This window comes from Hirundo rustica, chromosome 4 (genome assembly GCF_015227805.2).
Source record: "Hirundo rustica isolate bHirRus1 chromosome 4, bHirRus1.pri.v3, whole genome shotgun sequence".
Classification (NCBI taxonomy): Eukaryota; Metazoa; Chordata; class Aves; order Passeriformes; family Hirundinidae; genus Hirundo; species Hirundo rustica.
This window is the reverse complement of record NC_053453.1, coordinates 13,262,334-13,276,501: the sequence shown is the minus strand read 5'-3', so window position 1 is coordinate 13,276,501 and position 14,168 is coordinate 13,262,334. Positions and strand designations below refer to the sequence as shown.

The following is a 14,168-nucleotide window of genomic DNA, read 5'->3' as shown; positions in this document are numbered from 1 at the left end:
GCATCTTGGCAGCTCAAAGGAATCTTATGTTTTCTAAACAAGCTCTTGAAAAAAAGAATGAATTAATGAGTAATGTAGATTTGTGTGATAAACTATAAAATTGCATAGAGTACGCATTAAAGTTATTTAAAATACCCTAAAACTTCCTCTTTGAAAGATCTTTACAGAGATGCCAAGCTGGATTGTGTTCCTATCTTGATTCTTAACGTGCCTGAACTTCTCTATTTTGTCAGCCCAAAGATAAGTTAGCAGCAGAACTGGGATTTTCATGTAGTTATTTATAGTTAAAAGATTCAGGGCTCTGTACATCTTTCAGTAATGTCGATTCAAAAATAATTGAACAAAAATTTTGTTACTTGAGATGTAGGTCCTTCATAAAATGTTTTGTGCACAGAGGTCCTTGAACACAAATTCCTGTTATAAGCTTGGGACATAAAGATTGAGGCGTCTCTACTCCTTAGTTATACATAATATGCAAATTGTTTCCTAGAAAGATTCAGTTTAAATTATCAGTTCTAGTCTTGTTTGGGGGGGGTCAGAGATTCCATCAAAGGAGTTCTATTTTAACTCACTCTCCAGAAAAATTACTTCCAAACAAAGCGTAATGTCATTGCTGACATTATGATCATGACAGGTGTGAAGCGCTTACTGGCTTTTATAGTACTTATGTCATAATACCATGAAAAAAAACCCCAAAATTGGCTGTTATATTTAGAAAATAAAAAGCCTTAGGGATGTTATTGCTTTCAAGTAGTAACTTGTGTTAGATTCTTCCATGAAGTTTGAATAAATTAGTATGTATTGAAATATTTCACTATATTCACTTAGGCAGTCTGTTAATACAGGTGTTTTCACCACACCCATCTGTGTGTCTGAACACCCACTGTAAATCTTCCTTGGGCCTCACAGTCCTTACTAACAAAGGTGGGGAAAATTTTCAAGAGTTAGATTGGTCTACAAGAAACATTTCTCATGTATTTGCAGAAATGCTTGTGCTTTTACTCTGACCTTGCTCATGTGTTGTATGACATGTTGCACTTTTTTTTGCCTGCTTTGGTCATAGATGAGGGTTGTGGTTATGGTAGGTCTGAATACAAAACCCAACTCCTCTTTTTTACAAGCTTACCAACTTGAGTAGGGCTTTTTAATGGCATCTGTGGTGCCCGGAGATTGTAAGTGGTGTCTTAGAAAAATCAAATGTTACTTGTAACCTGCTTGTATCAAGTAACCAGGGGCGACAGACAGGATTTTAAGTATCAAAAATTACTGTCCTGTTTGATAAAGGTAGTGTAAAACATGATCTCTCTGCGCTTACTTCTTTTCATATTTGTTTGTACTTCATCATCTTTAGTTGATGTGTTTATGGTTTATGCAGCCATTCCTTTGTAAGTATTTTAGCAAGAAGGCTTTTTAGATGAGTGAAACTGTATGCAGAGCATGGTGGCATCTAAAGAGAGGGAATATGTTCATCTTCAGACCATGACAAGGTATTTCACTTTGATTTTGTAGAAAAACAATGGTATTAGGTGGCAAAAAGTGGTTCCAGTTAGCTTGAACCCTGCTTTGCTGCCTCCTTTCTGGTTGTGTACCATGTGTGTTTAGAGTGGTGGGCCGCTCTTCTTCCTCGCTTTGGCCCAGGAGGGGATGTGGGAGGCAGCATTTCCTGGAGGTGCGGGTAGGAACGCTGCCTGCCAAGTCTCTGCCTGCCCAAGGGGTTGATACTTGCAACCCTGGGCAGAGGGGTCACAGTCTGACTGTGCTGTTCACTTCTGTAATGCAAAAGATGCGCCGAGGCCATGTGACCCCGTGCCCCATATTAAGGGTAAAAGTAAAGACACAGAAGTAGTGCTCAGTGCTTCCCTTTATTCTGCAATGTATATGTAGGCAGCATAGAGGGAGAGAAATTTCCTGAACGTTTGTTCAGTTTTCTAGACAGAATTGCTTTTTGCATGCTGACACTTAACTCTGAGTTTGCCTATAGCAAATGCAGTCTGTCCATGGTTGACTTTTACTGGCATGTGGATTTGTGGAGAGGGGATTACAAAGTTCCAAGTGTTCACAGAAAATGAAAAATTTTATACATAAATGTTTGTGCCAGAAAAAAAACCCCAACTTATCTGCTTATCTAATCAGGAAACAGAAACAGTATTGTGTAACTTATCTGACAAATCACTACCAAGCAACCGGCTTAGCTGAAAGAGAGGTTATCAGAATTAGAGCAGCATTTAGAATTTATGTCGAATTTTAAAAGGTTGAATGGCATATTTGAAGAATTGAAGATTTTCTTGCAGATAGCGGGCATAGTAAAAGAGTCTGTATTTGAGAGATTGTGTTCTGTAAAACATCACAGTGACTGTGTGCCTGAGGCAGGTACAGTGTTCCGTTATTATCAGCCATAACCTGTAAATGATTATAGATTAATTTTGGAGGCTTGTGTTTTACTTTATACAATATTTGAGAAAATAATGGAAGAATAGGATTTTCTTGGTTTACGTACAGAACTTGTATTAAAAATTGGTTTAGTAACATGCAAGCATTGAGTGCTGTGAGTATTTGTTGGTAGACATAGACCGTAAAGGAGCAAAAGATATCCTGTGTGTCTTTGTGAATTACAGCAGAGTTCAGTATGACCTATGGCATTTAGGTCTGTGTCCGGGTACTTGGTGTCACAGTCAACTTCAGTTTCCCAGTTTAGTGGGTTTGTATTATTGAAGTTTTAGTCTGATGATGTGTGTATTTTTTCTTATATAATCCTTTCAATATCATCCTTTCAAGCATCATAAAGTTACCCTAAGACACCATGTTAATTCATTACTGTTAGATGTTCAGAATGTTATGTAAAAATTTCTAATTGTTTTTATGATTTTAAGAGATTTTTATTTTTCCATCCCAAACTTGACCATTTTACTTTATGATTACACATGCAAACTGGAGTTTTAGATCTACTGAATAATTGCTTACGATATATTTTTTCCTATTTTGACTTCCCACACAAATATCTGATGGAAAGTTTTTTGATAAATCCTTTGGCAACATAAGAACAAAATTAAAGGGATGCTTATTAGTTTTGCTTTCAGTATCTTTTTGATTCTTCAGAAAAATACCTTGATGATTTTATTATTCATCTTGGAAAAATAAGAAGTTAAGGAGGTTAGGTGGTAGGGAACACCTCTATATGGGGAAAAAGGATGTGACGTACAACATTCTACTTTATGAAAAGCAAGAGGAAGAGAACTAAAATTATTATGGGGAGATTGTGAAAGAAGAGAAAGCAAAACCAGCTGGTTAATGTAAGCATAGAGATTGGAGTTAACTTTAATTATTATTTATTTTTTTGTTTACTAGTGGTTTGCCTGTGGTGCTGTTTGTCTCCTTTAAAAACATACTAAACAAAAAAGAGTAGAAACATTCTTGTTTTACTCACCACCTTCATCTTCCACCTTTTTGTGGTAGTAGGGAATGTTAGAAAGGGCTGAGAGGAAAAGAAAATTATAACGAGGTTTTAAATGCAGACTTCAAAAGAAAGAAGTGAGGTTATTGAATTTAGACCACCATGATGGTGATTTGGGGTTGGTTTTGGTTTTGCAGTGGGCAAAAGAGAGGGTTGAATGTTGTATAATTTTCTGTCTCTTCTCTGTAAGCTAATACAGTCTTCCAGAGGTATTGATTCTTAAACACATGTAATATTCTGTGGTGCTTGATGAGTGAAAGAACTGAGAACTGGCAGGGCACAAAACTGTGGCTATTTTCAGGAGAAACTTTCTTACCCATTCTTATCTTTATGCTGGCAATAAGAGCAGTAAGCAGAGGTCCCCATGGGGTCTTTGTTTAGTATGAGAAATGACAGTGGGATTGAATTCTGGTGTGCATTCTGGTGTGTAAGTGACTGATCAGCTCTGTATATGATATCTGGCTCTGATTTTTTCATTTTTTTTATATGGACAGCTTCTGCAAGGGGGTGGCATGTCTCCTGGTTATGGCTGTCACCTCATTTAATGTGTTTCAAGGAATGATGACAGAGGAAGAATGAAACATTATGTATGATAGCGCCCAGAAAATTTAGTCAGAATTGTAGTTTATCTTCATAGTTACATAGTTATTTTCTGAAACCTGTCCTTTAGTTCTTCATCCCACACACTGGATAAAAGAAGTGGAGTAATGATAAGGCTCTCTGATCAGACATTCTGTGTTTTGAATCAAGATTTTGATGTTATTGAATATGTATCTAAAACTGTTGTACTGTATATGACTTCATAAAAAAATCTCGTTTTGTTAGGTGCACATATCTTGATGAAGTGCATTATTTGTGCAACAGTTGTTCAGGAGTGGTTAGATCTCCTGTTGTTTAAGGCACCTTTTTTTGATTATGTGGGGGAAAACCATGTGTGATTCCCTGTCAACTGCCAGCACTGTCACTAAGGATCTGTCTCTGACATTCCTTCTCCTAGTTGTAATTTATAACTAGACTTGAGAAAGAGGGAAATTTATGTGTTTACTAGAGGGTACCCCAAGCCCTGCTGTCACTAAAGAAAGTAAATGACTTTGTGTATCTAATTTTGGTTTAGATATAAATACATGTGTGTGTCTTCTTGTTTTATCTGCTTCTGTATGTAGTTAATAGCTTATAGATGAAATAGAGATTTCTGTGTGTTAGAAAGAGACTACACAAGAGCTGAACCATTTCCACTGTGAAATGGAATAATTTCTTTGAAATAGGCCTTTTTTTCTAGTTAATTAAAATTAGGACATTATCAGGTTCTTTTTTACCTTTGGGCAAAGAAATACTAGCCATTTAACCAAGGCTGAGGTGTATGAATGAGATGAAAGCAGTGGAAAATCCTATAGAAAACATTTCAAATTACATTTTAAGTTGTGAATCACAGGAGTCCCGTAGGCAGAAAGCATAAGTTTCTGATAGTCAAAGTGAAAGTTTCTGGTAGTCACTGCGTGCATAACTAAGAAAGATCACCTTCAGTAAAAACAGTATTGTTGTTATGAGTGTTTCTTAAAGAGTTAATGCCAATATAATTTTATCTGAATGCCATAACTATTCATTATTAAGAGTAATTTTAGAATAACTAGCAAGAAAGCTTTTGGGGTTTTATGGGCATGGATTAAGTTACTGGATTTTTCTGTCTTCCAAATTCAACTTGGTGCTGAGGTGCTTCAGCTTGTCTTTGAAAAAACTGATTCAGAAGTCAATGATGCAGGATGCAAAGCAAAGCTGGTGTCTTTAGGTAATTAATATGCAAAAAAAAACCCTTGGCAAATGCTGTCATGACACCATAAGGGTGTTTGACAGAGGTCTATCAGCAAGTCTATAACAAGAACTCGTCAATGGTTCGCTTGCTGGATGAGAAGGGTTGATGCTATGAGAGTAAAAATGGCCCAGTTTTTTATCGCAGTGCTATGCAGCTGACTAAGCTGACTCAAATTGAAGGAAGAATCCAGCACAGCTACTTGCAACTGATACGGAACGGAGGAAAGGCAACTATGGCATGCATAATTTCTCTCATTTTCTTTCCTGTGTCCCTTTCTATGGTTGATTTTAAGGGACTGTTTTTTTCGTAACTTTTTGTATGGCTTATTAAAAGTCATGCCTGAAAGCCACTGATGTTGCTGGGGAAGTGAGCTTTCTGATTGCGCTTGGTCTTGTACTCATAGAAATGTCTTCCTTATTTCTGAAATGTTTTGCTTATTATTCAGTAATTTCATTTCATATTTTGCTAAGTTGTATTAATAATACAGTTGGGCTTAAGCCCAGCACATATTCCTATCTCTGTTTTCTTGACAATAATTAGAATTTACAAGTATTTGGTCTTCCAGCTTTATGATTTCTGTGTTCCTGTATTTACAAAGTGTGTGCTGTTTGCCAAAAAAGAAGGGGAGTTTTCCCAGATCAGAAAGAGCATCAGCGAGAAGTAGCAAAGAATTTGCCCACAGAAGTTCCAGGTTCTGCATAACTGCTGGTTCCAGTATCTGTCTCGTGCAGTTTCACTTAGTCTGCAGGCCCCTCCTGAATCATCTGTGAAACGGAAGCAGTTGTATTGTGACAGAGTTGTGCGTGGTACACAGGGGGTTAGGCTGGCTTCCCTTTCCGTTCCCTGGGAGCAGGTGTTCACCAGAAGAGACAGAAGAGTGACTGATGAAGTAGCATCAAGACATAGGAATGACTGGCATAGGGCAAGAGTTCATGGGGTTTGGTTCTGTGCGACCTTCTTTATGTTCTTTATTTTGTTTATATTACACAGTGGTTTACGTTTTCTGTCCAGTCATTCTTTCTCTTCCTTTTCCTACTGCAGGGGACTAGACATAGGGGATAGGCAGAATCTGGGAATTTTAAGTTATGTTTGGATTGAACACTGCCAATGTCATATCAGTAGTCGTTGAGAAGTTTGCTGGATCAAATTTCTTTTCTCTAGCAAGACGAAAGAGGATGAGACTGGACCTCTTCAGTAACAGAATAAGATGACTTGAGCTCATCATCATTTTGAGCTGAAGTGGACAGAATGGAAGCTGAGATTTAAAGAAATGTAAATCATTATGTGTGTTCACTTTTTAATCTCTGATAAGTATCCTGTCCTCAGGTGGCTTTCAGGCTGGCCACTTGTGATTGTCTAGATTAGCTGGATTATCATGTGATAGCATATTCGGTTGGTTTTTAAGCTGCTCTTAGTTATATCTTACTGGGACACGATGATACAATGACTTACATCTGAAAAGTTTGTTGGACCCATGCCACCACAGCAAACACTGACCGAGCTAAAACCTTGTTTGCTTGGGTCTGATAATGGAGATAGAGGACAATGATCTGGAAGAATATAAGTAATTGATCTGTTACTGCAATGACTAGGGAGGCAGTATTATTATTTGCATGATCTTAATGCCTAGCAGCTCCATCAGGCACTAGATGCTACTCTGCAGGGTACCAGCGAAGGGAGGAAGGGTGTGTGCTTGTGTGTGTTGTGAAATTGTGCTGCAGAGAACTAATTTTTTAATGTATGATGAAGCAGGAGTTTTAATAATGACAAACAAAAGCACTTAGTTGCTCAGTGTGGTTGACTTTAGCCTAAATTAAAGTGGCTTTCTTAGAACTGTAGCAAGGAAAGCTTTAAGTAATTTTGCAAGAGCTTGGAAGGTATCCTTACTCAGGTGTGGAAATTGGCCCGAATGAAAATATAGGCTGCTTGATGAAACCTTCATAAATGGATACTGACATCATGAACCAACTAGAAACGTGAGCAAATGATGTGACAGCAAGTAGGATGTGGATAGCTTAGTGTACGTAAGACAGAGGAGCCTGGAAAATAAAGATGAGTTGTTCCCAATATTTAAATTTGGAATGGAGGATTGTGCATAGAAGGATGCAGAGAGTAAAGTATGACAATAAAGAAGGAACTTTTGGAACAGTATGAACAAGCAGGATAATGTTTGTCAATGTGAAAAATAAGAAAATAGGACTAATGTGAGGTGAAGGCCCAGACAAACCTTTAGCTCTGAAGATGTTTAGAGCAGACTTTGTCCTAGGAATGCAAGACAGAAAGAATCATTAAGATGTAGATGAAACCTGAATGAACAGTTTGAGAGAAGCTACTGGCAAAGATGACATAGTAGTTTATCACAGTGTTTTATATCTGAATGATGGACAAGTTGATTGTGCTGTCCAGGGTGATCAAGAGAAAAGAGGGTATGAGTGGTGAGATCCAAATTCTGTCCTGGCTGTATTGAGCTGAAGCTAGCAGCTACTTAGTGTCAAAAGGTGTCAGATAGAATGAGATTTTTTGTTTAGACATAAATCTACTGTATTTGAGACCTGTTCTCAGGAACTGAATGTAAAGTTCTGAGACATAAGAATAGCAGCAAAAGATGCAGCTCAAGGGAGACCTGCTAGAAGACAAAGGAAGAATAAGGAGCCTGCCAGTATACTGTGAAGGGATTGGTACAGGAAGGATGGGCAGTAGGGGAGGGGAGAGTCATGGAAGTCAGAAACAGAGTGAATGCTTCAAAAGGAGAAAAGCATTTAATTTTTATGAAGAACACACAGGGGTTTTGAGTGATGGAAATGATTCATTTGTGGTGTTGCAATAGTAAAAGGTTTTTAGACATTTTAGTGAGAATAGTTTCACTGTGTTGCAAGGGACAGATGAAGGAAACATGCTGAAGTTAGAGACAAAAGTATAATTTGTTATCAAACAGAGCATAATAAGTTTAGATGTGAGAGAAGGACAGGAAGAGTAATGTAGTTAGAGAATCAAGGAGTCAGAAGTAGATTTCCCAACACAGAAAAGACGGATTGGCTGTCCTGCTGTTCTGTCAGAGCGGGAGGAGACTGGAGATGTGAGGTATGGGATGTGAGCGAGGCAAGGAGAGAGTGGGACAGATGTGTTTTACATCTATTGTACAAGGAAGAAGGGAGAGCTATAAGGGAGAGAAAGAGAGTGGGAAGGGAGAATGTGAAATGGTTATTATGTTTTCTCGCTTTCTCTTGGAATAAATATTTGCATTCTATTGCAGAGAAAGAAATAGATACAAAAGAAAAGGTTTGAGGAGTGAGTCAAAAGTAGGAAGAAAAAAAGGCTGAAATTGCAGGTGTGGGTTCAGCTCAACTGGAGGAATGGCACAGATTAGTAAGCAGCAGTAGAGAGAGAGAGAGAAAATGTGCGATAACCTCATTTTCAGACTGGTTCTCTTTTCCACTGCAAATTCTAGGACAGGCGAGAATATAGCAAAGAAAATGGATGTTTAAGACAAGTGTGAGTTCAGGATTGGCGGAGTTGGACCTAGTATTGGCAAGCAGAGCAAAAACCATCACAAAAAAAAGCTCTTCAAGGAGAGAGAAGAGTGTCTGGTCATATCTATCACATAGCATGATGGACATGAAAGCAGTAGTTCTGTTCCTTGCAGTGCATCTTAAGTAGATAATGTGTCTACATGATTTGTTACATACTGATACTGACTTGTGCTTCCTGCTTCCAGAGCTGAGACAAGGCCACGGGATTGCATTATCGTGGACTGGGCCTCGGGTAATGTCGTACTGCTCAGGGTGTATCGTGAGAGCTTGGGCGCGGTGCTGCAGTAACCATGGTTGTATGGCTTTTGCTTGTCTTGCAGGGCAAAGCAGCTTGGTCCTGTCTACATGCTACAGGCAGGCATGCTTTATGATACAGCACTTTTTATTTTTTTTCTCTGAGAAAGCAGGATGCAGTAATTTTAGAAGGGTTACATGGAATGGCTGTCATTCATGTCATTCAGCGTCTCAGAAGTTAATCCCAGGTTTTCACATCTCTTTAGTAGATCTAAACAACTGTTTAAAGAAGAGGAAAATGCTTTGGGAGAGATTTGTTCCTTCACACGCGGAGCATTGAGCTGATCCTTTGACTTGGAAGGCTTTATTCATTACCTTGCCTGCCTTTCCCAAGCAACTTTCTGCATGTCCCTGTATGTTACCAATGTTCAGTCATCCCAGCAGCTTATACACCATGCAGAGGTGCTGAGAAAACAGGGAAAGCAAAAAGTCTTCAGATTTTCTCTTCAGGGTCTCTCAGGTGTTTTTTTTTGTGCACTATCATGAAGTTTTGTGGTTCTGATTGTATTCATGCTTTTGCTGTATTTTTGGCTTTTTAGAAGACTTGGAGAACCTTGGCCAAATATATTAAGAAACTGAATGCATGGCAATGAAAAAACATGAGGAGAAATGGGAGGAAAAATGTTTCAGCTCTTGAAATTATGGTGAGCTGTGTGTATAGCGCTTTTAATAGAGTCTTCGAACATTCTGTGCTTCGTGTAAGTTTTCTTCAGTTTCTCTCATAACTTACAACACACTGGGTGTGAACATTACCAAGCCTTTTAGGTATTTAAAATTTTGAAAGAGGTAATGCAGCTTTACATATTTTTGGGTTTCTCGCTCATCAAGAAAAAATATTTTTTACTGCATTGCTCAAGGAGGAAATGCTACGAGTTTTATTTTGTGGCATTTATTATTCTTTCCAGCTTTTCAAGATACCTGTCACTATTCTGACTGTTTGTTTTCCAAGCTCCTTGGCAAATCAAAGGTATTGTAAACTTTTATCACTTTCCTGGAAGGTAAGAGTGTATCCTCTGTGGGAGTTCTTGTAGGCTTTTCATTTGTTTTGAGGTTTTTTTTAATTCCTTGTAATTAAACATGTATTTGGAAAAGTTTTAAAGACATCTGTCATATATGTGTTCAAATGATGTAATGTATCTAAGTGTCAGCTTTAAAACAGCAAGATATGGTCTGTACTTGTGAGAGCTTCCAATGCATTTCAGACAAAACCATAAGTAGTGTATGTTGTGAAGACAAAAATCAGTCTAGGAATGTTGAAAAATTTCATGCAGTGAGCTATTTTAAGGAGGAATTTCAAGGAGATAGGGAATAATTAGTTGATGTGGAGGAAGGAGGCATCAAAGCTGATAGTATAGCACACAGGAAAGTAGCATACAGAACAGATTTCTAGTGAAAGCAGTTCATTTGTAAAAATAAACTCTCCCTGTTTTGCTAATATTGTCTTACTGTCTCGGAGCTGGAAAGCAAAACTAATTGTAATTGCCAGACTGCAAAAATAACATAAATATTGAAAGATAAATCTTAATCTTTCTTAACTCTGTTCTCTAAACATGTCCTCTGTTCTCAAAATACTTAAACATTCCCTTTATTATTAGGCTTCAGCCTCATCTGTTCTCTTGAATAGTGCCCTAGTTTTGCTACTAGGCAAAAAGTGAAGAGAAACTAACACGTTGTGTACACAACATTTGTTATTCTTTTACACTCTTTCTTCTGTATTAGTTATTTTCTGCCTATTTGTTTGTGTATTACGGGCTTGGAGGGTAAGTGACATGAAAAATTCTAAGCAGTTTTGACTCTCATTCTCAACTATCAACCTTAGAATGAGCCTGTTGTGTCCAAATTTCTCTAAAGTTTAAATTTTTTTAGAACTCCTTTGAACGTGGGCTTTCCATGGCAGATTTCTGACATACCGTATGTAAACATAGCATGCTATGAAAACAATACACAGAACAAGTGCTTTTAAAAGCTTGCTCATTTTAGTACTGTGAGGTTATGAGAGAGACTTTCCCTGTGTTCAAAATCATTATATTGAAGCAGCTTTAGGTAATAATCAGGACAATGTGTACATATCCAGAGGAAGGGTATGAAATAGGATTTATGTCAATGTGAGGAAAGACAGAGGGAATGAGTGGATGGGAAGAAGTCATGAGAAGAAACAAGTTGACTGCTGATGTTTATAGATCACCTCTCTTCGTAAAGACGCCCAAGGTGTCCTACCAGCTATGTGCAGAATTTTTTTGTCACTGGAAGAAGATGGGCAAACATGTCTACTGCTGAAAGACCAATCATACCTGCACTGGAATTAACTGAAAGAACACTGGAAGCCTCCTCTGTACTGATAGGGTATAATCCAGTCCTCAGTAAAGTACATTATTGCATAACAATTTTGAAAGGGAAGGAGCAATACCTTGTTTCTAGATTACAAAGAGAATGCAGGTACATAGAATGTATTTATGTATGGGCGGGGGGGAAAGAAAAAGCAAAATACCAGAGCACATTACCTTTCCCAGTGACAGGTTGTGGCAGGCTTTATTGACTGGCACTCTGTTTACTGTTTTTCAAAAGGTTTTGCTACCATCAGCACCAGATATTACTTACATTACTTCACTTACATTACACCAAATTTTACTTACATTAAAGGACTGACATACTTCAAAATACATTGCTGGGGTTTATCTTTCTCTCAAAGAACAGTTACTCAAGCCACACTTAAAAGAATAGCTCAGTTCTTATTACAGCAAAGCCACGCTATACTTCATTATATTTTAGCAAGTCGCCACATATTCTAGTATGGTGGTTTTCAATAATTTTTAAATTACTTAAAGGCAGAATTTGATGTTACTGCTCCAAAAGCTAGACTGTTTGCTGCTTTTCTGTGCAAACATTACCATCATCTTTTTTGCACCTGCTCTACCAGTGAGGACCATGAACTTTACCAGATAGGATATGATTTTATAATCTCTAATTGGATTTTTAGGGCAGTTTTCTTTTTGTTGTGTTGTGAAAATGATCTTCATGATTCTAGATACTTCATGATTTTACTTGGGTTTCTTTTTCATCCAGGATAGGAAGGGGAACTCACTGGTGATACAGTAATAATTGAAGATTATAACTGGCAATTAATTTTCACTACATGGGTAGATTTATAACATTAGCAAATCCTCCATGACTAGCCTGCAGCTCTGCCTTTTGTCTGGAAGAACACCGGCTTTAGCCTGAAGCAATTTTTCGTTGTGCCCACCGGATTTTGCTGAGAATAAAACCTGCTGTGACCACCCAGCACCTCAAGAGGTGAATATATAAGTGTGCATCAGAACTCCATAGTGCAAAATAGGCTGGGAATATTGAGTTTATTGAATGAAATAGTAGTTTAAAGAGGGAGCTCTAAATTGGGTAACTATTACGTGATTGCAGCGTAATCTTTCTCTCTGCAGTTTTTCTCTTGTAAAATACAGACACTGAATTTAAACGTTTCATTGTACTTGGAGCTTATGCATTTGGGGTTAAAAATACATATATTTTTCTTTACAACAAACAAGTAAACTTGGTCATGGTCCGTACTGAATATTTTATATTTGGAAGAACTAGATAGAATAAAAATAGAGATGGAAGAATTGCTTTTGAGGGTTGATTAATTGAAGTGTTACTCCTTGTGCAAAGCAGTCTTGAAGGAGGCTGAAAGTGCATGACTGGGAGCATAGGGGGAGGTGAATACTGCTATGTTTTTTACAGCTTTACTGAAGTGTTGTATCCCAGTTCTCATGTCCACATCTGGTGTTGGAAAAACTGGAAGGAGTTCAGAAAAAAATCTGCTTTAATTTGAGGATGGATAATCAGCTTTAGAATGGGAGATTTAAGAAGCTCAATCTATTTAGTTTATCAACAGACAGTAGAGGCTACCTGGTAAGTCTATAAGTACTTAGACAGGGCAAAGGTATCTGAGAGTTAGATGGTTCTTTGTCAGGTAGATTAAGGGGATTCTCATGGCTGAAAACTGAAGCTAGATCAGTTCAGACTAGAAATAAGATGCAGTTTTCTAATGATACAATTAAATAGGAACAGCTTATCAAGGGGTGTAGTAAACTCTGTTGCACAAAATCCTCACATAAGGCCCTGGTCCTTTCCCTGGAAGCACACAGTGCTTCAGCCATCCAGAAAGATTTGGTTTGAGGCTAAAATAGCATGATTAAATTCTATGGCCTGTTTTAACATAGAAAGTCAGTACAGATCATAAGGAAGATTTTTGTTCTAACTCCCTAAAAAATTTCATACATTGTTACAGCTGCTTTTGTTAAAAAAAGTTCATGTGAAAGATGAGGTGATAAAAGCAAAAAGAAGCTTTCTAATGTGGTGAGTGAGAAGGGACTGTCCTTTAACAAGAGGTAGATGAGGAAGTAAGACTTTCCAATTTGGCATTGTGTTTTTCTGGTAATCAAAGGCACTGATATCCCTCCACTCATTAATTCTAAGCATAACTTAACCATTTACCAGTGTAATTGTTGGCCTTTTCAGAAGCATTGCAGATAGTTTGTGCATTCTCATCCTAAGCTCAGGTGATTGACAGCTGGATCCAAACGCCTTCTTCGACTTTGTTTGCAAAGCAAAACAGTCTTTGTCAGCTGATTTTCCCTGGTGCTGCCCTCTTGGCTTTGGACTTATGAGAATATAGCAGGTCAATCTTCGTGGTAGACTAAAAGGCTCTAATTTCTAATGAGTTGTATGAGAACTCATTTTATCCTAGTTTTGCAAAAGAAACAGGAGTTTCTTGAGGAGGAGTTGTTTGAAGGATACTAATATTTGTATCATTTAGTTTGCCTCTTTTTTGTAAAATCATCACCAGTATGAGTGAGTGTCACATTTTTTCTTGGTTATGCTGACTGCAAGGCAAATCAGTGCTGATTTAAGGTAGATTCAACTTAGATGAGAAATGTTGTGTATGTGGGGTTAAAGGAAGCACCTAACCTGCTCTTAGAGGTTTTCCCAGTGGTCCAGTGGTCCTGTAACTCTTGTAAGCACTGTATACAAAATAAATGGAGAGCAAATGCGCTGCATCTCAAGTTTATAAATTCTTCACCCTCATCCC

The 14,168-nt window shown here is 37.8% G+C and overlaps 1 protein-coding gene across 4 annotated transcripts in view; it reads left to right on the top strand.

The window, feature by feature from the left end:
• Window positions 1-14,168, top strand: part of ATXN7L1 (ataxin 7 like 1) — a 111,958-nt gene that overhangs the window by 1,745 nt on the left and 96,045 nt on the right. Inside the window, exon 1 of one of the 4 annotated variants that reach the window (XM_040061906.1) lies at window positions 9,711-9,729. The exons of the other annotated variants lie outside the window; for them this stretch is intronic. The gene's annotated coding sequence lies outside the window, so the exon portion shown is untranslated. Of the gene's footprint in view, window positions 1-9,710; window positions 9,730-14,168 lie in introns of those variants that run through there. 4 annotated transcript variants of the gene reach the window in all.